This window comes from Ranitomeya variabilis, chromosome 7 (genome assembly GCF_051348905.1).
Source record: "Ranitomeya variabilis isolate aRanVar5 chromosome 7, aRanVar5.hap1, whole genome shotgun sequence".
Taxonomy (NCBI): domain Eukaryota; kingdom Metazoa; phylum Chordata; class Amphibia; order Anura; family Dendrobatidae; genus Ranitomeya; species Ranitomeya variabilis.
This window is the reverse complement of record NC_135238.1, coordinates 196,194,453-196,218,368: the sequence shown is the minus strand read 5'-3', so window position 1 is coordinate 196,218,368 and position 23,916 is coordinate 196,194,453. Positions and strand designations below refer to the sequence as shown.

At 43.2% G+C, this 23,916-nt stretch overlaps 1 protein-coding gene and 1 long non-coding RNA gene across 5 annotated transcripts in view; one reads left to right on the top strand and one right to left on the bottom strand.

The window, feature by feature from the left end:
* The window catches only part of LOC143784397 (uncharacterized), a 272,312-nt gene that overhangs the window by 161,932 nt on the left and 86,464 nt on the right, over nt 1–23,916 (top strand). The window contains exon 1 of one of the 3 annotated variants that reach the window (XR_013217778.1): nt 17,116–17,162. The exons of the other annotated variants lie outside the window; for them this stretch is intronic. This is a non-coding gene — a long non-coding RNA (uncharacterized LOC143784397). Of the gene's footprint in view, nt 1–17,115; nt 17,163–23,916 lie in introns of those variants that run through there. 3 annotated transcript variants of the gene reach the window in all.
* The window catches only part of CCDC141 (coiled-coil domain containing 141), a 174,686-nt gene that overhangs the window by 147,859 nt on the left and 2,911 nt on the right, over nt 1–23,916 (bottom strand). The gene's annotated exons all lie outside the window — the stretch shown is intronic.

The following is a 23,916-nucleotide window of genomic DNA, read 5'->3' as shown; positions in this document are numbered from 1 at the left end:
AAAATAAACAAGTCATTGTTATAATTCATGCCATGGGGTAATCGGTAGTGATGAGCGAGTGTACTGGTTGCTCGGGTTTTCCAGAGCACGCTCGGGTGGTCTCTGAGTATTTGCAACTGCTTGGAGATTTAGCTTTCATCACCTCAGCAGCATGATTTGCGGCTACTAGACAGCTTGAACACGTGGAGATTCCCTAGCAACCAGGCAACCCCCACATGTACTTAGGCTGGCTAGTAGCTGTAAATCATTCAGCTGCGGCGATGACAACTAAATCTCCGAACACTAACAAATACTCAGAGACCACCCGAGCGTGCTTGGGAAAACCTGAGCAACGAGTATGCTCGCTCATCACTAGTAATCGGTATTACGATTCAAAATCCAAAAAGTTTCACGTAGGGCCAGGTGTTTTTGCTTCTATGTATAGTGACAAAATGTTGAGCTACACCAGAATATGACGCGTTACCATTATTAATGTTCATCTATTCCTCTTTTAATTTTCTTGTGGTGCAGCCTACATATCGCAGCTTGCAGGCTTTGCGTTCAATACAATACACCACATGGTGTGAGTCGCAATTGATGAATGCATCAATCCTGCGTTCTGCACCGAGCGAGAGAATGTTTTTTTATTTTCAACAAATGTGCAGACAATGCAGCTACTGCTTGCACATTTAAAAAACCCTTTTACAGTGAGATACTGTGATGCAAGACCTGACTCGCACCATACTAATGTGATTTGCTGGAGAATGCCGCCTTGGTTGATGACAGGTAAGTATTATTAATATAATATTTTTTTTATTATAGTGAACTGAGGACTAAATGATGTGGAAAATATAAGAGAATTTGAATTAGTTTTTTTTTTTTACTCTATATCCATGACCATATAACAGGGTATCCCTGGATGTCAATTTGATATTATTACATGCCTTTTTTTTATTTTGTACTTACTATAGCCTCTGACATGTAATCTACCATTGATGACTGCACCCTACTGCAGGAAAATGGAGTCATCAGAAGATATGTATCTAGCTCATTGCATTAATGGTATGCTGTGAATGACAGTAGATTGCAAAATTGTGTTACCCACGATGTCTTTTCTGAGCAAAGATATTGTCATCTTGCCAGTTGACGAATCTCCTACTAGAGTGATATCCAAAAAGGAGACCTTATTACTTGGAAAATTGCTGGTAACCCAAAGAGTAAAATAATTGGAATTGAGATACCAAATAAAGTCTGGAACAGCCGACATGCTGCTGATCCTGTCCAGGTGGAGATGGTCTAGTATGGCCAATATGTAGACAATGTGGGGGAAAAAAAGGGATTTTTGTTGTTACAAATAAAACCCTCCTAACACCCGGCGATGAAAAGATTTAATGATAGTGAAAACTCAGGCCTCCTTCAATCTGCAAAAACCCTCAGAATTAAACATAAAATAAGTGACTTATCAAATACTTGATCTATAAGAATGAATCGTTTTAACTCCGAAGAATAACTACCACAGCAATTCAAATGATGTTGTATGGCCAACATAGCTAGCGGGTGGGGAATAACAGAATACAAATTACATTGCAGGTAAGGAAAGAAAAACTATCCTTCCAATGGAATTTATCAAAAGCTTCAACAACACAAGATGTGCCTTTAAGATAGCCAGGGATTCTGGTGACTGGGGACTGTAAATGTTCATTAAGCCACTCACTTAGACCTTCATTAAGGGAATTGATGCTAGTAATTATGGGGCGTTACTGAGTAGGAAAATTCCCTTTTAGTAGTCTTAGGCAACCCATGAAATATTAGAATAATAGGGTGATCAGGCAACAAAGTGTCATGATTCCACCACTCAAGGTGTCCTAGAGACGCATGACGCATTGAGTGACAGCTCAGCTGTTCTATAGAATCAGGGTCATGGTGGGCTGTATTGTGAGTGACAGCCCAGCCACCCAATTAGAGGCAGGTACATGCTGGGCTGTCAGTATTTTGAGTGATAGCCCAGTTGCTCAATCAGGCAGGCCTGCTGGGTTTCCTTCAGGTGTAACCCATTCAGGGTGATTACCTGGCTATTTAGCTGGCTGGAGATGGACAGACCATTGCCAGTCATAGCTTTGTTCCTTGATGTGTGTGCCGTGTGCTTAGAGTTCTGCAATTCTAATCTTTGTTGCCTGACCTGAACTTTTTTTTTGACTATTCTCTTGTTTTGCCCCTTTGCCTTTGATGTACTCTGACCTTTGCTACCTGACCTCAGACTTTACCTTCTGACCATTATTTTGACTTACCCTTTTTGTCTTTGATGTGCTATTTGACCCCAGACTCCTCGACTTCCTTATCTTATGGATTGCCTGTGAGTAGTGACTCGGCGTCACACAAATATTTTTTTAGGTTTTATATTGATAGCCCCTAAAGTAATCCCATTATCAAGACAACTAGACAGTATAAATTCGAAAGACAAAGTTGGATCTAATGTTAGTGGTTTACATGTGGAGTTGGTAAGTAAAATAGAACTAAGCATGCTTTAAATATAAAGATGTATCCAAAACAACTATACAATCTGCTTTGTTTGACTGTCGGATGGTTAAATTTTGATTACCCTGTAACTCTTCAATAGCTTTAAAATGTTCCCTACTTAAATTTTAAGTTTTAGTTTGGTCATACAATATTGTTAGAGCATTCTCAACAATTGGTTGAAATAAATCCATGGCTGGTATTCTAGATTCCAAAGGGTAATAGACTGTTAAAGGCAACTTTAATATCTTCATCTATAGGGTGAAATGCTCTGTTGATTTTCCCCTGCAAATGTTGTAATGTAAGAAGAGCATTCTGTTCTTTGAACGAGAAAGAAGAGAAAATATTTTTTATGGTATTATTGAGGTTTATTCATTTGAATATCAGATAGAAGCTCTGAAAAAGTGTCTTAACGGTGAGTCATCAGGCAAGTTTATTGTCATCCCTGACCGTATGAAAAAGATTGAAGTTCTTACTAGGAACAAAATTAAAGAGGCATTCCCATCTCCAAGATCCTATGCCAATATGTAGTAGGTGTAATAATAATATTAGCAAATGCCTCCAATTAGAAATGTAGTATAGTTTTTCTAATTCACTATGTCTCTTTCCTCATGTGCAGGGCATTGCAGGACCTTAGGTGTCCATGGTTACAACCTCTGATATAGTGACAGTTAGTTGCTAGAGGTCGTAACTATGGATACTTAAGGTCCTGCAATGCCTGCTCATGAAGAAAGAGATATAGTGAATCAGAAAAACTATACTAAATTTCTAATTGGAGATATTTGCTAATGTTATTATTATTATTACACCTACTACATATTGGGATAGGATCTTGGAGATGGGAATACCTCTATAAGTCTTGTCGCCAGAACATCTATCTAAACAGGGGACAAAATTGTGGAGGGAGAGTATCAACACACTTTAGAATTTGGTGATTGCTCACTGTTCCTCAAAGAATGTGTATATGTTGGTTCTGGAGGATTACACTATGCTAATATATAGTTTTTTGAGAAGTTCAAAAACCATGAAATTGCTTCAGGAAATACTCCATTTTCATTTATTTTTTTGGAAGAGTACTTTTTTGTGCAGGCTTTTTATTGGATTGTGCCTAGATTGGAGAGATTTCCTTCAGGATGAGTCTCTTATCACTCTGTGTTTTTTTGTTTTTTTTTCCATATTTTTTTCACCAGGAGATTATCACTGCTTGGACTACAGCTGCTGTGAGCCCTGGTCCGACCACACCCCTTCCCTGATAAGCAGCTCACTGTCAATAGACAATATACACAGAAAGCTGTGGTGTGGGAGGGTTAAGCTTTTGAGCTCTGCTAAATGCTTCATCTAAAATCTGTGATTGTGTCACAACTGCTACACCCAGTAAACTAAGTGATACATCGCTAGAATCAGGGTCTCTTTTCCTACATTATGCTGCTCTCAGATGAAGTAGAAAAAACCTGGTTGTTACAGGTTCCCTTTAAGCATGCAAATTGCCTCTTCTAAGAGGAAGAGGACTAGAACTCTAGTGCTACCTATTGAAAGAAGCAGGTCTAAAAGTCGATATTAACACTTTTAATGAGCCTTGTCACATGACTTACGGTAAATAAGCAGTAACTGTTCTTGACAGTAGTATTTGACGGACATTACCTGTTCAAAGAAATAATGGGGTGTATTCCATCTCCTCCTTTCCTCACTTTATCTCCTCCATTAATTTCTTGTTTGTTCATGATATACTACCATCAGCTTTAAAAAAAAAAAAAAAAATGGCAACCTTTATGGGTATATAAGATAGTAACTGCTTTGGTCTACGCCTGGAATGACATGAATGGTTTCTCAGATTTCATACCTTTATCAACTATTGTTTTGGAAATAAGACTAAGAATTCTCCTAATCAATAATATCTAATTTCATTAATTTATTCATTCTAAACTCCTGTTTCTTTTGGATAAAAAATAGAATAAAAAAAAAAAGAAAAAAGACTGTTGGGACACATTTATCACATTTATCAATAATGAAAGTGCAAATTAAGCGTGAAAGTAGACATTTTAAAGTCAGATTCTTTCGATATAACAGTTCAGATTAGAGCTGTTACTTCAGTGTTAATCATGCCTCCCTACAGAAGTGAATTTTGTGACTCTTTCTGCAACTTTTTAAGAAGTCACAATTTTTAATCTAATTTGTATAAACAAAGTGGCGGATTATAATGAGGTCAATCTGGGCGGTAGCCCAGGGCCCAGTGGTGTGGGGGGGCCAGGGCCAGAATGCTGGACCCTGGGGGCAATATGCTGGACACACTGGGGGCAATATGCTGGACACACTGGGGGCAATATACTGGACACACTGGGGGCAATATGCTGGACACACTGGGGGCAGATTGCTGGACACACTGGGGGCAGATTGCTGGACACACTGGGGGCAGATTGCTGGACACACTGGGGGCAGATTGCTGGACACACTGGGGGCAGATTGCTGGACACACTGGGGGCAGATTGCTGGAGACACTTGGGGCAGGATCATGGGGCACGATGGATATGATGGAGACTGATGGGCAGGATGGGGAGATCATATGGGGCAGGATGGATACTCATGAGGGCAGGATGGGAGAACATATCTCTGAAGCTAGGAATGAAATTCACGGGGCCAGAATGGGGGATATTATTATTACCATAGGGGCTAATTTAGGGATATTATTACTGCAGTGATGTATTTATTTTATTTTTAGAGGTCACTGTTTTAAATGGGGGGGGGGGGCGGTCCTGTTGCTGTGTAGAGTGACACTATGTCGCCTTTTTTTCTTCATGTGGTGTCATGTAGAAGTTGGGAAAAATTAAGTAATATGTTCTGCAAGCGGAGCTCGAGATAACTGTGCTATTTCCTGCAGAGACGAGTCCTGGCTGGATGAAGTGATGGCGGTCTGTGCTGGATGAAAGATGAAGGACTTCACCTAGAGACGTCACTGGTGAGTCAGTGTTACCTATACACTGACACTACACACTGTATACTATATACAGAGCTCCTGTGTATAATGTCACCGGTGATCACTGTATTACCTCTACAAAGACACTGCATACTAAGTACAGATCTCCTGTGAATACTGCCACTTATGGTGATAGTATTGTGTTTTGTTTTTCTTCCTAACTGAAGGGTAAATTGACTAGATTAATGGATGTTTGACAGGTTATAGTTTCACACAGCAACTATTTTTCTGGAATAATCTGCTTCAGGTATATGATGACCCCGTCACATGACCCTGTCACATGACCCCATCACATGACCGGGGGGCCCACAGTGTCTGAACAGCCCGGGGCCCTGGCTACCCTTAATCCACCCCTGATAAACAACTACGCCCACTTTAACGAGTGAAAGACGGCAAAAAGTCTCATTTTTGTACAACAAAGTTTGCAACTTCTATATAGCAAAACACTGACAAAAAACCCTTGTTAACGTGCTCCCTTATACTAGACAACCTTAATATGTGCCATATTTATTATAGCTGTTCATCTTGTTCAGTAAATCTGCCTAAGGCCGGGGTCACACTTGCGAGTTCAATGCGAGAAACTCGGGCGAGTCTCTCGCATCAAGTCCTGGCACTGCCGCCGGCACTCGGTATAGGAGTGTTCAGCTGCATAGAAATACATGCAGCCGCAAACTCTGGTCCCGAGTGCCGGCGGCAGTGCCAGGACTTGATGCGAGAGACTCGCCCGAGTTTCTCGCATTGAACTCGCAAGTGTGACCACGGCCTAATTTTTAGACTTTAGGTTTAGACCACTCGTTAGTTGGCTTACGGTACTTTGTGCCAGAAATTTGTCCTAAAATTTTGGCAACATTTTTATCCCATGGTGTCGCGCCCATGGCCACATCCCTCGATTTTTCAATGACTCCAAGTCTCAGAAAGGGTCTGAAACATATAATAAATATGGTGCAAGTCATCACAGACTTGTTTTTGGTAAAAGTTGCATCAAAATTTTGGCACATTTAGCCTGATAAATTTCCCCCACCTCTCTCATTGTTTTATTGACAACTACACCTGGGTCATATCATTATCCTATACTATAATACTATATACTATATATAATACTATAATATTGGTTTCCGACCAGCTAAAGTCAGAATCTAGCCTCTCCCAATACCGTATGTCCATGAATGAGAAATAATTTCTCCATCAGTTCATGTAGAATACTATTATTACACTGCAATCTGTACTTGTAGTAGCGTATGTAAGGGTATGACAGGGTGGTAGTCGTGGATGAGGTAAAAGTCTTGCACACCCTGACCTCCCCTCACATACACTCCACGACTCTGTCAGCATGCCTGCAGCTCCTTTTCACTTGGGGCTTCCTATAAAGATCTGCACGTTTTCCTCAGCCGAAGCAGAATAATTAGAGACACAGTCCAGTTGAATGCTTAAACAATGAACTTTACTTGAAACGGGCACATAACGGTTCTTTTCATCATTTACAGCAGGCTTTACAATACACAGTTTCTTCTCTGTCCCTGTCTCCTCTTTCCTTGTCAGCATTTACATCAGGCTTTGCATTACACAGCTTCTCCTCTTTCTCTGTCTTTCCTTCATCTTTACTAAGCCCGCTTCAGGAACGGACCCGGCTTACCGGTCCTCCAGCGTCCTCTGTGTCAGTCTTACTTTAGTAGGGATTCCTCTAAACCATTTCACTCTGGTCCTGAGTACATCCATCCACTTAGCAAGCCGCCACATTCTGAGTGACCTGTCCATACTGCTTAGTTCTTTTCTAGCCCCTACAGCCGCAGTCCCACTTATACTGCACTGTCAGTGACCCTTTCAATGCCTTCCTTTTTATGCCTTCCTTTTTTCTCTCATAGCCTTCCTGGCCGTGATGCTGCCTGACTGGAACTTGGGATGCTGCAGAGCTGACTGCCCTGACAGGGCGCTCCCGCCCAACTGATTCAAATTTCCAGATATTTCCCAGTTTAACTGCCGTCAGCTCCTCCCACTTAACTTTTTACAAGCTGAATAACTCTGCACCCCATCTAGTGGCCAAACTAGGGTACTGCACTTTCCCTACAACTATAACAGTAATTATACATAGCAGGGAAATGCACAACATGGACACTTACAATGACATTACAAGTAATATTTACGGACAGCTCCTTGTGTCCCTTACATTTACACTGAACTGTTGGAGGAAGGGAGATGGGTCGTTGTAAATAAATTATAAGAGTAAGAGGTTTGTTCACGAAAGGATTAACACTGAACAGTAATAGCACTAAGTCAGACTCAGGACTAAACACTAATGTGTCTCCGCTACTAGATCCTACGCTCCATCAAGCATCTCATTGTAACAAGTCTATTACCTGTACTAATATGTCATCAAATGTGCGCGTTCTCCCATGAAATGTGATTACAATGCTGGCAGAGCTCCCAAAAAGCTTTTGCAATATATATATATACCGTAGATGGTTTGATTTAAACATCATGGAACTATTACTAGGATTTTTTTTCTATTTGTGTTCATATGATAATACATAGAATAAGTAAAGCTGAAGTATAGACAATGGTGGCTGTAACTGGGAAAGGAAGCTTGGCCTTGGCAAAATGATTCACCTATACCCGCTATATTGATGGGTTCGGCCGACGATCTAATGTGTAAGACTAATTGACTTCATAAGGTCATGTTCACATATTCAGTATTTTACCTCAGTATTTGTAAGCCAGAATAAGGAGTGGAACAATCAGAGAAAAAGTATAATAGAAACACGTCACCACTTCTGTATTTATCACCCGCTCCTGGTTTTGGCTTACAAATACTGATGTAAAATACTGACCAAATACTGAACTTGTGAACAAGGTCTCAAACAGAATAGACTTGCGCATGCTGCATTTCTCCACACTTTGGGCCAGAGCTGGTACATTAAATACCATTTTTCCATGTATTGTCAGTATGCTATGCACAGAGACCGCACACAGATGTAAATTACACTCGTCTGAATAAGGCTATAGGGTGAGTTTTCATCCTATTAAAAGGGGTTTTCTGGGCTTGGCTTAACTGTGTGTGACTGCAGATTGACCAATTATGGCAGTGTGCATGTTGTCACGTTTTTTCCAATATTCCCATTAGGAGCTGGCAGTTAAACGCATAAATATGCAATTTGTATACTAGCGGTCACATGCCGACTAGTGGCATCAAGATTCTCTCAATTCTCTCCTATTGAGAGAAGCTGGACTCGTCTAGTCAGTACCTGACTGCTTGCTTGTATCTGGAATATTGGTGAATTATGATTGCAGATTTTTTCCCTTTAAAAGGAATCTATTGCCAGGTTTTTTCACCCTAATATAGAGGTAGAGAGAGACCTCAAATCCAGCGATGTCATCTACTGGAGTGCTTGCTGTAGTTTTCTTAAAATCATGGGGTTTTCAGCAGGAGATTATCACTAGAGGACTCGTGAACATGCTGCCATCTACTCCTAAATATTCATGTTTTCTGTATGAGCACACCCCCAACACCTACTAGCAGCTTTCTGCCTATGCACAGTGTACACAGAAATCCGCCAATCAATGGTGTGGGCGGGGTTATACAGAGCTCCGCTTTCAGAAAACTGGTAGATTTGCAGCAGATAAAACTGACTTTATAGAAAAAAAATGCAACAAGCAGCCAATAAGTGACACATCACTGGAATCAGGGTGTCTGCCCCTCAATCATGTTCCTCTCAGATGGGGTAGCAAAAACCTGCTGACACATTTTTTTTTTTTTTTAAGTACTTGTTCTGACATTAGATTTACAGAATCCTTACCAATATTCTGCTACATAAAAGACTGCCAGCGTGGGCACCAGCTATGCCGCGCATCATCACAAATTCAACTTTATTGGCATCCTGGATTGTCAGGTTCCCTCTCCCATCATCCTTCCTTGGCATCTGCAACTCAGCCAAGTAGGTGCAATGACACTACTACATGGCGCCTGCTGTGCTGAGATGTGCAGCGCTGAGATTAGTGCATCAGAACGCTCGCTGCAGAGATCGGCGCAGTGGGAAAACAAGAGGGAGAGGTGAGTATTGTTGGTTTTATTTTCAAATCAATGAGTACATTGTGGGTGCCATAATACTGTATAAATGACTATGAGTAGTGCATTATACTGTATGGAGGAGTGTAGAGAGTGCTTTATACTGTATGGACTATGGAGGATTATGAGGAGTGCATTGTACTGTATTGAGGACTATGGGGAGTTCAGTATATTGTAAGGAGAACTATTGGAAGTGCATTATACTATATGGAGGACTATGAGGTGTAAATTATACTATATGGAGGACTATGAGGGGTGCAATATACTATATGGAGCACTATGGGAGTACATTATACTATATGGAGGACTATGGGGAGTGAATTATACTATATGGAGAACTATGAGGGGAAAATTATACTATATGGAGAACTATGGAGAGTCCATTATACTATATGGAGCACTATGGGAGTACATTATACTGTATGGAGGACTATGAAGAGTGCATTATACTATATGGAGGACCGTGGAGAGTGCATTATACTATATGGAGGACTGTGGAGAGTGCATTATACTATATGGAGGACTATGGGGAGTGAATTATGCTATATGGAGAACTATGTGAATTAATTAAATGATATGGAGCAGTAGTGTAGCTACCGGGGGGGGCAGAGGGGGCTGTTGCCTGGGGCCTCGTGCTCTGAGGGGGCCCACCCAGAGCTACGCTACTGCATCTGTATCGGCGCCCACAGCACACCGATACAGTTACATTCTGTGGCAGAGCAGGGAGAATCGATCTCCCTGCTCTGCCGCCCGGCCACTATGGTGCCCCTGAGCAGGCGTGGGCTCCCCGCCTGTCATTACAAGGTCAGCTGTTCCAGCATTCAGCTGATACATCTGATCGCATTGATGGGAAAAGGAGCACTACACTCCTCCCATCATCCCCCTCTAAGCATCTGATGTCACCGACGCAGACACTGACAGGGGGTGCGTTGGTGTCACTGCCCGGTGCCCGCTGTCAGGAGATGAGCGGGCGCTCAGAGCTGCGGAGGAAGACAGGTGAGTATTTTTTATTGGGGCTGCCTTATACTACAGGGTTTGCCTATAGGGGTGCTGCCTTATACTACAGGGTTTGCCTATAGGGGTGCTGCCTTATACTACAGAGTCTGCCTATGGGGGTGCTGCCATATACTACAGGGTTTGCCTATGGGGGTGCTGTCTTATACTACAGGGTCTGCCTGTGGGGTGCTGCCATACACTACAGAGTCTGCCTATGTTGGTGCTGTCTTATACTACAGGGTCTGCTTGTGGGGTGCTGCCTTATACTACAGGGTCTGCCAATGGGGTGCTGTCTTATACTACAGGTTCTGCGTATGGGGGTGCTCCCTTATACTACAAGGTCTGCCTATGGGGGTGATGTCTTATACTACAAGGTCTGCCTATGGGGGTGCTGCCTTATACTACAAGGTCTGCCTATGGGAGTGCTGCCTTATACTACAGGGTCTGCCTATGGGGTGCTGCTTTATACTACAGGGTTTGCCTATGGGGTGCTGCCTTGTGCTACAGAGTCTGCCTAAAGGTGGAGTTTTCAGTATATAGTAGGCCTATGGGAAGTGCATTATATTATATGGAGGTTTATGGGGAGTCCATTATACTATATGGAGGCTTATGGGGAGTGCAATGTACCATATGGAGGCTATCTAGGGGGGCATCATACAGTGTGGAGATTACAGTGAGGGGGCAATCATACAGTGTGGGGATTACAGTGAAGGGGCCATCATACAGTGTTGGAGCCATCAGTTTGGGGGCTACTAAGGGGTCAGTATACTGTGTGGGTGGTACTATAAAGTGAGGGGGCATTATACTGCGTATAAAAGAGCATCATGCTGTATATAGGGGAGCTGTACAGGGAGGAGACTGGGGACATTATTAAATGTAAAGTGGGCACTTATTGTTATAGGGGAACTCGGGTTACTGTGACCATCAAAGGGCCACACAGGGCATTATTACTTTCTAGGGGGCAAAATATGGGCACTGTTTTCTAGGGCACTTTCACTCGGCATTACTATATTCTAGAGGGTTGTTTAGAATTTAGAGGGCACAAAGAACCACACAGCAGGTGCAGTAATGTGGACACATACAGCAGCAGTAGCTCAGTATTGGGATATGAGGAGGTTGTGCAGGTTGGGAATAGATGGTGATGGGGGCTGGAATATGAGAAGTGAAACATGTCTTTGTTGTATTCTCTGCAGACGAGTCCTGGCTGGAAGAAGTTGTCATGTTGGTCTGGGCCAGATGGAAAAGACATGAAAAGTGAATGACTCCATCAGAAAGAATGTCAGCGGTAAGTCACCATCTATAACTGTGCTGCGATCTCTGATATGTTCTGTAAGACTTGTATCTACCACCACTGACCATATGGCGGTAATATCCATGTTGGTCTTTATATAGAGATAATTTTCAGTAACAGTGTGGTCATCTGCTGAGGTTCTCCTCCACTATTAGGGCACGTCACCCAGTTGTAGTCAAGGTTACCTGGTTAGGGGCACACTCAGTTTCGCCCCCCGGAACCAAAACCCTAGCTACGCCTCTGATATGGAGGACTATGGGGAGTGCATTATATAGAGGACTATGGGGTACAGTATACTATATGAAGGATTATGGGTGCAGTATACAATATGGAGGACTATGGGGACCATTATACTGTATGGAGGGCTTTTATAATATTTGGAGGGCTATGTGGGGGTCATTAACCCCTTCCCGCCGCGACCCTTTTTAGTTTTTGTGTTTTCGTTTTTCGCTCCCTTCCTTCCCAGAGCCATAACTTTTTTTATTTTTCCATCAATATGGTCATTTGAGGGCTTATTTTTTGTGGGACGAGTTGTACTTTTGAATGACACCATTGGTTTTACCATGTCTTGTACTAGAAAACGGGAAAAAAATTCCAAGTGTGGTGAAATTGAAAAAAAGTGCAATCCCACACTTGTTTTTTGTTTGGCCTTTTTGCTAGCTTCACTAAATGCTAAAACTGACCTGATATTATGATTCTCCAGGTCATTACGAGTTCATAGACACCAAACATGTCTAGGTTATTTTTTATCCAAGTGGTGAAAAAAAATTCAAAACTTTGCTAAAAAAAAAATAAAAAAAAAAAAAAATGCGTAATTTCCAATACCCATAGCATCTCCATATTTTGTGATCTGGGGTCAGGTGAGGGCTTAGTTTTTGCGTGCCGAGATGATATTTTTAATGATACCACTTTTGTGCAGATCCGTTCTTTTGATCGCCCTTTATTCCATTTTAATGCAATGTTGCGGCGACCAAAAAAACGTAATTCTGGCTTTTAATTTTTTTTCTCGCTACACTGTTTAGCGATCAGGTTAATGCTTTTTTTATTGATAGATCGGGCGATACTGAATGCGGCGATACCAAATAATGTGTAGGTTTGATTTTTTTTTATTGTTTTATTTTGGATGGGGTGAAAGGGGAGTGATTTAAAGTTTTATATTTTTTTTAATTTTTTTTCATATTTTTAAAAACTTTTTTTTTAACTTTTGCCATGCTTCAAAAGTCTCCATGGGAGGCTAGAAGCTGGCACCACTTGATCGGCTCAGCTACATAGCAGCGATCATCAGATCGCTGCTATGTAGCTGAATTGCAGGCTTGCTATGAGCGCCGACCACAGGGTGGCGCTTACAGCAGGCCTGCTTCAGTAACCATAGAGGTCTCAAGGACCTCTATGGTTACCATCCTGATGCATCGCCGACCCCCGATCCTGTGACGGGGTCGGTGATGCACGCATTTCCGGCCACGCGGACGGAAGCTGTAGTTAAATGCCGCTGTCAGTGTTTGACAGCGGCATTTAACAAGTTAATACCGGCGGGTGAATCGCGATTTCACCCGCCGCTATTGCGCGCACATGTCAGCTGTACAAAACAAAAGGGGTTAATACTGTATGCAAGCAATTATCGTGTGAAGGTTTTTATGCTGTCCATTATACTGCATGGAGGGCTGTGTGGGTGGTTACAGGTGAGGGATCATACTGTGATGGGGTCACCATAATTTGCCAGGGGAGTTGAGGTGGGGTACAGTAAGGTCACGATACTGTGTATGTGGAAGACATTGTGGAGGAATTCACTGTGGGGGAATCATACTGTTTGTGGTGCACTTTTGTTGACATCATACTTTACGGGTGCCATGAAAGGATGATCTTGGGCTTTAATAGGAGGAAAATTACTTTATAAAGGCTACAAAGTTGTGAGATATGCTCTTGTGTGACCCCATACCAATGGGGCCACATGATTTCTAGGGAATCAAATTCAAGTTGAATTTCATGAAGAGTGTAAGCTCTTATGATTAGCAATGACCTCTCCCTCATCTGTACAATGCAAGCTCTTATGATAAGGGGGGTCCTTTCCTGTAAAGTGTAAGCTCATAAAGTCAGTGGGGTCCTCTCTCATCTAGAGTGTCAGCTCTTATGATCAGCAAGGTCCTCTCTCTCTCTTCTGCAGAGTATAAGCTCTTATGATCAGTGGGATTTTCTCTCTCTTCTGTAGAGTGTAATCTTTTATGATCACTGGGGTCCTCTCTCTTCTGTAGAGTGTAAGCTCTTATGGTCAGCAGGGACCTCTCTCTCTTCTGTAGAGTGTAATCTCTTATGGTCAGGGGGGTCCTTCTCTTCTGCAGAGTGTCAGCTCTTATGATCAGCGGGGTCCTTCTCTTCTGCAGAGTGTCGGCTCTTATGATCAGCGGGGTCCTTCTCTTCTGCAGAGTGTCAGCTCTTATGATTAGCGGGGTCCTTCTCTTCTGCAGAGTGTCGGCTCTTATGATCAGCGGGGTCCTTCTCTTCTGCAGAGTGTCGGCTCTTATGATCAGTGGAGTCCATTCTTTCTCTCTCCTGTAGAGTGTATTTTCTGAGCAATTGAAAGCTTTCCAGTATGGAGATTTGCCACAAATCAAATTTTTGGGGAAAGTTTGGCAAAGTCAGCTAATTTGAATTTTAAAAGACCCGCTCATCTCTACTCAATAGTCTGTCATAGGTTTGTTACACGATTTAATTGCTGTGACTTTCAGCCTACAGCAGGGAAAACACTATTTTAAGCCATTCCATTCTGACTTAAAATAGTCCTTGCCTCCCTTGCTATGTCTTGCTGCAGCTGTTTGCAGCGTGGGTCTGTTCTAGACATTTTCACCGTTGTAAACTATTCTAACCAAAGATCTCAGGCTACAAAAATAACCACAGTCTTTTGACGTGTTTTAAAAGAATGACAGATTTTGATTTTCTTCTGCCTAGTTACAGAAAAATTCCTTCCATCCAGCATCTGACAGTCCAGAAGATGGCCCTTGTTTTCAGTGCGGAATTACAATACATACTGAAACATCCCAAAACCGGTATCGTTTATACATAGCCAATTATAAAACTACCATGAATATAAAAAAAAAGTTTTAACAATGATTATACACTTTATTTTAGATTCACAAGTGATATATTATTTCTTGACTGTCTGATGATCCAGAATATTTAGAATCTGCCACCCTTCAAGTACTATTAATGCTAGATTAAAGAATGTATTTTTGTTGGAATGTGTATTGCTTTCGTGCTATTAGTTAATACTTTTGTAGAAATTTTCAAGAAAGATCCTCCGACAATTTTTCTCTCCATCTTCTCATGTGAGAGATTTTGATCACACTCTGATCTAAGTTTGATCAGAGTGTGATTTGCATAATCGATCCGATTCTTTCGGGTGAGAGAATTTAGGCTCGTGTGATCCTAGCCTAAGAGTGTTTTATCAGAAAAGTTATTGAGGTTCTGAGAGTCACCGATCAGGAGACGGTGATACGCAGACAGAGAGTCTGAGAGCGTGATGTTCCCAGTTTGGGTAATTAACCTTCCAACAACTTCTTTTTGGTATAACACACAATGTAATGTGACGTTATACCAATCATTTTAGTAATAATATGAATGAATGAATGAATGAATGAATGAATGAATGAATTCTAGGTAAACTTGCCAGATACAGCTACTGTTGGAAGTAGAGATTGCAGATCGATCCTCAGAAGTTTGAATTGGAGTTGAATCTCCTTAAATTGCATTTGCACGTGAATTCGAACACATTGTGATTCGATAACAAAAAAATGCATGGCTGCCATTTTAGAGAACCATGTAGAGCCAGCAATTATTTTTAAAAAATTCACCCCACCAGTTGCCTCTCCGGCTGCTTGCTGCCAGTCAACCGGTCCTTTTCTTTATTTTGTAGGGCTCCGCATCTCTGTATAGTCATGACATGCGCTGCAACCTTACAACGTGCAGTGACTGAGCCGGAATACCTGGCCTATAATGAAGGAGATGGAGATGCAGTGCATGACGGCAGAACGAAGAAGAGTGGAAGGCTGGTGGCAAGCAACGAGGAAGCTGGATAAATGAGCAGTGAGGGGACTATTAGGTGTTTGTTTTTTTGTTTTTTTTGTTTCTTAGGCTAGGTTCACATTGCGTTAATGGGTTAACGCTAACGGACAGCGTTGCACGGCGAAAATTTCGCAATTAACGCCGTGCAACGGGTCCGTTAGCGCACCCATTGACAGCAATGTGATTTTTTGCTGAAGCGCATCGCTAGCGCGTGCCACTTTCGGGACATGCTAGCGATGTGCCGTTCTTTTGTGGCGTGCCTCGGATGCTGCTTGCAGCGTCCGCGGCGTGCCCGAGGTCCGTTCCCCACTCTGGCAGATCGGGGATCTGCGAGAGCGGGGACGTTAACGCGACCCCTAAACGCGACCCCTAAAAAGACATTGCATTAGCTCAATCCGCTAGCGCTAAACGGATTGCCTTAACGCAATGTGAACCTAGCCTTATATCTACTATGTTCTGGGACCTGGAAGTATCACAGAGCATAATAAGGAATATTCGGTTCATGGCAAATGTATTTACTGTGAATCGAACCTTTTGAAAAACCTCAACAAAACCGGCGAATTCAAATCCCAACGATACGCTAATCACTCTTTGGATGCTTACATAAATAACCAGTGTATGTTCTATTACGCACACGTGTGATTTAGTAATAACCAGTTTAAGCACTGGTGTAACCTGAAGCCTGTGGTCCCCAACCAAACAGGGCCCCCATTTCTGGGGATCTTTAAGAGTAATAGTCTTCTCATATGGGCCCCCCTAGGCTCCGGGGCCTGGGTGCAATTGTAAGCCCTACCCCTACTATAATTACGCCCCTTAGTTTTTCACTTTGTGGCGGATTATTTTGCCCCTTTATAATCTAAGACTATGAGATGATACACCACAGGGATGTGTCTACAGTGCATGCGTACTCCAGATTATAACCTGGGCCTCATGCCAAGCTACAGCCAAGGCCATTATCCTTATTAAAATTTAAAACATCAAAAATAGTACTGTCTAAAAGATACATGATAGGTATACAATTAACCCTCAGCTCAACAGAACTTTCTAATTCACACAAGCACACAAACATATCATATATATGTGTCGAATGGACTTCAGACTTCCTGACCCAAACCAACATAGAGTGATCCAGAATATCGCCAACATTCCGATATAGAATGTTCAAAAGCGTTTGGAATTGTGCAAACATACCAAGATAGTAACCTTTACTCTAACACATCTATGAGAAGCAATGGATTGAAACTGAAAGGGCAGTGAGGATGATCAGTGAGTGGAACAGGCTGCCGCTGGAGGTGGTGAGTTCTCCATCAATGGAACTCTTCATAGGCTGGACAGACCTCTGTCTGAGATGATTTAGGTAATCCTGCTTTGAGCAGAGGGTTGGACACGATGACCTTGGACGTCCCTTCCAACTCTAACATTCTAGGATTTTAACGTCAGACTGCCGTCCTCTTCGGTACAGGTTGTGCATCTTATTTCTTGCCTTTCTAGTCACTTGACCTCTGCAGCCAATCACAGGTCTCAGAGGTCAGGTAGCTAAAGAACAAGATGTCATTGTTTTCTGTTTCACCACAGATCGGAGTAGCCTGTGTTGGATTCACTGGGGTAAGAGCGAGTGATTATAATTTTATTGATTTAAAAACACATGGTTTGTGCATTTTTTTTCATGTCTCAAACCCCTTTTAGAAAAATATTGATATAAAAGCTGTTCTGACAACAAATTTCACAACACAACCTGCATTCATTACAAAATAGATATCTTAGACCTGATCAGGCTCGTGTATGCCATGACTGAATGGCTATATATCACATTTTTTGCAAGGACCCAAATGTGGCCCCACGCGTATCGCCGTAACCCGTACGGGGCCGCATCTGGGTCCGCCACTTACGTCCTGGTATTGGGTTCGGCCCCTTTGTCTGATTCAGTCTCTTGATCTACTGGCTATTGGTGTAAGTTCCCCCCTACCGTTTGGGGCATTTGTGCTGTTTATCGCTATATTACAAACAGTGGTATTGTATTGTCAGGTTTTGGCTTTCACTTCCACTTTTGATCTCTTACACCTCTGCCTGTGTACTGGCAACTGTGCCTGTGGGGGTCTTTCATTTATTTTTTTGGACAGCCGACTGCTGTGGATTCTATGACCCTTATTGCCTTATGAAGGTCTTTATAGGGAGGAGACCCGTATCATAATTTATGGTTGTGCATACCCTGGATTATATTAGTTATTAGATTTTACAATGTTTATGGAACTAACTATAGGTTTCGGTACAGGGTTGCGTTTTTTAACATACTGATGACTTGATGTTTATTTTTCCAGGATGTTGAGTGGTTGTACCCACTTTTGTTTTTAATTATGTGTTTTATGTCAAGTGTTGTATCATGTGCCAATAAAGTTTTTATATAATTTTTTTACTATTTTCCGGTGTAGTGTGCATAATTGCAGTAGTGCTCTTTTTCTCCTTTTGACACTGCACCTACTATGCCTCCATACCTATCACTCAATTAAAGTGAACCTATCAGGTCATTTATCCTGCACAAACAGCGGGTAGCATAAATCGCAGCCTGGCTGCATGATTACAGACATTTACATTATTCTCTGAATTGCTCCATAACTTTTCAGAGAAAATATACCTAGAAGGTCCCATCCAGGGACTGTTATGGGTGTGTCAGACGACGAAGGCAGATGCCGAAACGCGCGTCGGGGCAAGGCGCATCACGGGGACTCTGAATCTACAGGCACAAGGTAATTTATTGGGTGGCTCATGGCTAACTCTTGGATGTGACTAAATATACTTTGAGCTATGGATGCATACATATGCTTGGTGACTAGTAGCCTCATTTCAGCCCCCATGCATGATGAACTTTATGTATACTGGTTTAACCTTTGAAATGCCTGTACACTTTTTGCACTTGTCTCTTGATTAAGATTATATTGCGCTTCTAATTTGTGTGGCATAATGACTCTTTATAGGACTATATAAGCATACCATGATATAATAATTCTTTCTGGACCACATTGTGTATATTTATATTGAGTTTCAGGCAATCGGTGTCCCCCATGTTGCCCCCTCTTTCTTTTGTTTCTTTTGGTACCTCCCCACCTCTCCTTATGGTTTATGTATCCTTAAATAAACATTCTCTTTATTTAAAGTACTGGATATTTGTTCGGGTTTTTGTCTTTCATTGTGTGTCAGAGGTTGCAGACGTCGCACTGCATCTAGCTGCAGAAGGTCTCAGCGGTTGTTTACAGACTTCTTCCTAGTAATTCTGACTTTAGGACCCAGTGGCAAACTCCCCCGGCTCTAGTTGACCCACCTGAACCAGGGTGTTTATAACTCCCAGCTTGCTGCTGGGAGTTGCTGGTGATATTTCCATTTCCATTTACCTGTTGAACCTTGGAGCTATAACAGTCGGCTATCTTCCTCTTTGGTGTTTGGAAGACATCTGTGTTTATCTCTGAGTCTACTCAAGCTTAGTGTTCCCCTTGTTTGTGTATCCCATCTGTCTTTAGTGGTAGTGGGGATTGACTAGTGCTATCTTGTCCTTCCCTATTCAGGGTTTATTGCCAGGGTCAGGCAGGGGTTAGGTATCCTGCTCAGCGATAGGTGCGGAACCTATAGGGGCACTAAGGGCAGACAAGTTGACATTAGATCTCCCTAGGGGCCTCCACTCCCCCTTTCCCTGTTGTTGGGTTCCCTTCCCCTTATCCCTTCGTGTTGCACTTAGTCTTTCCGACACTGCGCGTGACAGGGACCATACTGGAGACCAGACTAGACTGGCTCCGCTCCTGGTTGGATTTTCTCTGAGTCGGTCCAGGTGATTGACATGTCTTTCCCTCACATGTACTTGGGAAGAGACCTGTTAATCACCTGCATCGGCGCTGGTAAGAGCTACTCTAGGACAAGCTCGTCTAGTTTGGTCTTGGGCTATGGTTCCCAGCCGGATTTTCAAAGTAATCTCTCTGAGACACTTGATCATTTCAGAGAATAGTATATGTGAGAGCAAAAATGTTAAGGCCAGGAAAAGTTGACTGTTATGGTTCTCAATGGCAAGAGAACATAGCCCAGCAAACATAAGAACTAGCTCTTGGAAGGATGGAAACTAAACTGACCATGAACTAAACCTGCCGCACAACTAACAGTAGCCGGGTAGCGTAGCCTGCGTTTTATCCCTAGACGCCCAGCGCCGGCCGGAGGACTAACTAATCCTGGCAGAGGAAAATACAGTCCTGGCTCACCTCTAGAGAAATTTCCCCGAAAGGCAGACAGAGGCCCCCACAAATATTGGCGGTGATATTAGATGAAATGACAAACGTAGTATGAAAATAGGTTTAGCAAAATTGAGGTCCGCTTACTAGATAGCAGGAAGACAGAAAGGGCACTTTCATGGTCAGCTAAAAACACTATCAAAACACCATCCTGAAATTACTTTAAGACTCTAGTATTAACTCATAACATCAGAGTGGCAATTTCAGATCACAAGAGCTTTCCAGACACAGAAACGAAACTACAGCTGTGAACTGGAACAAAATGCAAAAACAAACAAGGACTAAAGTCCAACTTAGCTGGGAGTTGTCTAGCAGCAGGAACATGCACAGAAAGGCTTCTGATTACAATGTTGACCGGCATGGAAGTGACAGAGGAGCAAGGCTAAATAGCGACTCCCACATCCTGATGGAAACAGGTGAACAGAGAGGATGATGCACACCAGTTCAATTCCACCAGTGGCCACTGGGGGAGCCCAAAATCCAATTTCACAACAGTACCCCCCCCTCAAGGAGGGGGCACCGAACCCTCACCAGAACCACCAGGGCGATCAGGATGAGCCCTATGAAAGGCACGGACCAAATCGGAGGCATGAACATCAGAGGCAGTCACCCAAGAATTATCCTCCTGACCGTATCCCTTCCATTTGACCAGATACTGGAGTTTCCGTCTGGAAACACGGGAGTCCAAGATTTTTTCCACAACGTACTCCAACTCGCCCTCAACCAACACCGGAGCAGGAGGCTCAACGGAAGGCACAACCGGTACCTCATACCTGCGCAATAATGACCGATGAAAAACATTATGAATAGAAAAAGATGCAGGGAGGTCCAAACGGAAGGACACAGGGTTAAGAATCTCCAATATCTTGTACGGGCCGATGAACCGAGGCTTAAACTTGGGAGAAGAAACCCTCATAGGGACAAAACGAGAAGACAACCACACCAAGTCCCCAACACAAAGCCGAGGACCAACCCGACGCCGGCGGTTGGCAAAAAGCTGAGTCTTCTCCTGGGACAACTTCAAATTGTCCACTACCTGCCCCCAAATCTGATGCAACCTCTCCACCACAGCATCCACTCCAGGACAATCCGAAGATTCCACCTGACCAGAAGAAAATCGAGGATGAAACCCCGAATTACAGAAAAAGGGAGACACCAAGGTGGCAGAGCTGGCCCGATTATTGAGGGCAAACTCCGCTAAAGGCAAAAAAGCAACCCAATCATCCTGATCTGCAGACACAAAACACCTCAAATATGTCTCCAAGGTCTGATTCGTCCGCTCGGTCTGGCCATTAGTCTGAGGATGGAAAGCAGACGAGAAAGACAAATCTATGCCCATCCTAGCACAGAATGCTCGCCAAAATCTAGACACGAATTGGGTACCTCTGTCAGAAACGATATTCTCCGGAATACCATGCAAACGGACCACATTTTGAAAAAACAGAGGAACCAACTCGGAAGAAGAAGGCAACTTAGGCAGGGGAACCAAATGGACCATCTTAGAGAAACGATCACACACCACCCAGATGACAGACATCTTCTGAGAAACAGGAAGATCCGAAATAAAATCCATCGAGATGTGCGTCCAGGGCCTCTTCGGGATAGGCAAGGGCAACAACAATCCACTAGCCTGAGAACAACAAGGCTTGGCCCGAGCACAAACGTCACAAGACTGCACGAAGCCTCGCACATCTCGAGACAGGGAAGGCCACCAGAAGGACCTTGCCACCAAATCCCTGGTACCAAAGATTCCAGGATGACCTGCCAACGCAGAAGAATGAACCTCAGAAATGACTTTACTGGTCCAATCATCAGGAACAAACAGTCTACCAGGTGGGCAACGATCAGGTCTATCCGCCTGAAACTCCTGCAAGGCCCGCCGCAGGTCTGGAGAAACGGCAGACAATATCACTCCATCCTTAAGGATACCTGTAGGTTCAGAATTACCAGGGGAGTCAGGCTCAAAACTCCTAGAAAGGGCATCCGCCTTAACATTCTTAGAACCCGGCAGGTAGGACACCACAAAATTAAACCGAGAGAAAAACAACGACCAGCGCGCCTGTCTAGGATTCAGGCGTCTGGCGGACTCAAGATAAATTAGATTTTTGTGGTCAGTCAATACCACCACCTGATGTCTAGCCCCCTCAAGCCAATGACGCCACTCCTCAAAAGCCCACTTCATGGCCAAAAGCTCCCGATTCCCAACATCATAATTCCGCTCGGCGGGCGAAAATTTACGTGAGAAAAAAGCACAAGGTCTCATCACGGAGCAATCGAAACTTCTCTGCGACAAAACCGCCCCAGCTCCGATTTCAGAAGCGTCGACCTCAACCTGAAAAGGAAGAGCAACATCAGGCTGACGCAGCACAGGGGCGGAAGAAAAGCGGCGCTTAAGCTCCTGAAAGGCCTCCACAGCAGCAGGGGACCAATCAGCAACATCAGCACCCTTCTTAGTCAAATCAGTCAATGGTTTAACAACATTCAGAAAAACCAGCAATAAATCGACGATAAAAGTTAGCAAAGCCCAAAAATTTCTGAAGACTCTTAAGAGAAGAGGGTTGCGTCCAATCACAAATAGCCTGAACCTTGACAGGATCCATCTCGATGGAAGAGGGGGAAAAAATATATCCCAAAAAGGAAATCTTTTGAACCCCAAAAACGCACTTAGAACCCTTCACACACAAGGAATTAGACCGCAAAACCTGAAAAACCCTCCTGACCTGCTGGACATGAGAGTCCCAGTCATCCGAAAAAATCAAAATATCATCCAGATACACGATCATAAATTTATCCAAATAATCACGGAAAATGTCATGCATAAAGGACTGAAAGACTGAAGGGGCATTTGAAAGACCAAAAGGCATCACCAAATACTCAAAGTGGCCCTCGGGCGTATTAAATGCGGTTTTCCACTCATCCCCCTGCTTAATTCGCACCAAATTATACGCCCCACGGAGATCTATCTTAGAGAACCACTTGGCCCCCTTTATGCGAGCAAACAAATCAGTCAGCAGTGGCAACGGATATTGATATTTAACCGTGATCTTATTCAAAAGCTGATAATCAATGCACGGCCTCAAAGAGCCATCTTTCTTAGCCACAAAGAAAAAACCGGCTCCTAAGGGAGATGACGAAGGACGAATATGTCCCTTTTCCAAGGACTCCTTTATATATTCTCGCATAGCAGCATGTTCAGGCACAGACAGATTAAATAAACGACCCTTAGGGTATTTACTACCCGGAATCAAATCTATGGCACAATCGCACTCCCGGTGCGGAGGTAATGAACCAAGCTTAGGTTCTTCAAAAACGTCAAGAATTCAGGAATCTCAGCGGGAATAGATGATGAAATGGAAACCACAAGTACGTCCCCATGCGTCCCCTTACATCCCCAGCTTAACACAGACATAGCTTTCCAGTCGAGGACTGGGTTATGAGATTGCAGCCATGGCAATCCAAGCACCAACACATCATGTAGGTTATACAGCACAAGAAAGCGAATAATCTCCTGGTGATCCGGATTAATCCGCATAGTTACTTGTGTCCAGTATTGTGGTTTATTGCTAGCCAATGGGGTGGAGTCAATCCCCTTCAGGGGTATAGGAGTTTCAAGAGGCTCCAAATCATACCCACAGCGTTTGGCAAAGGACCAATCCATAAGACTCAAAGCGGCGCCAGAGTCGACATAGGCATCCGCGGTAATAGATGATAAAGAACAAATCAGGGTCACAGATAGAATAAACTTAGACTGTAAAGTGCCAATTGAAACAGACTTATCAAG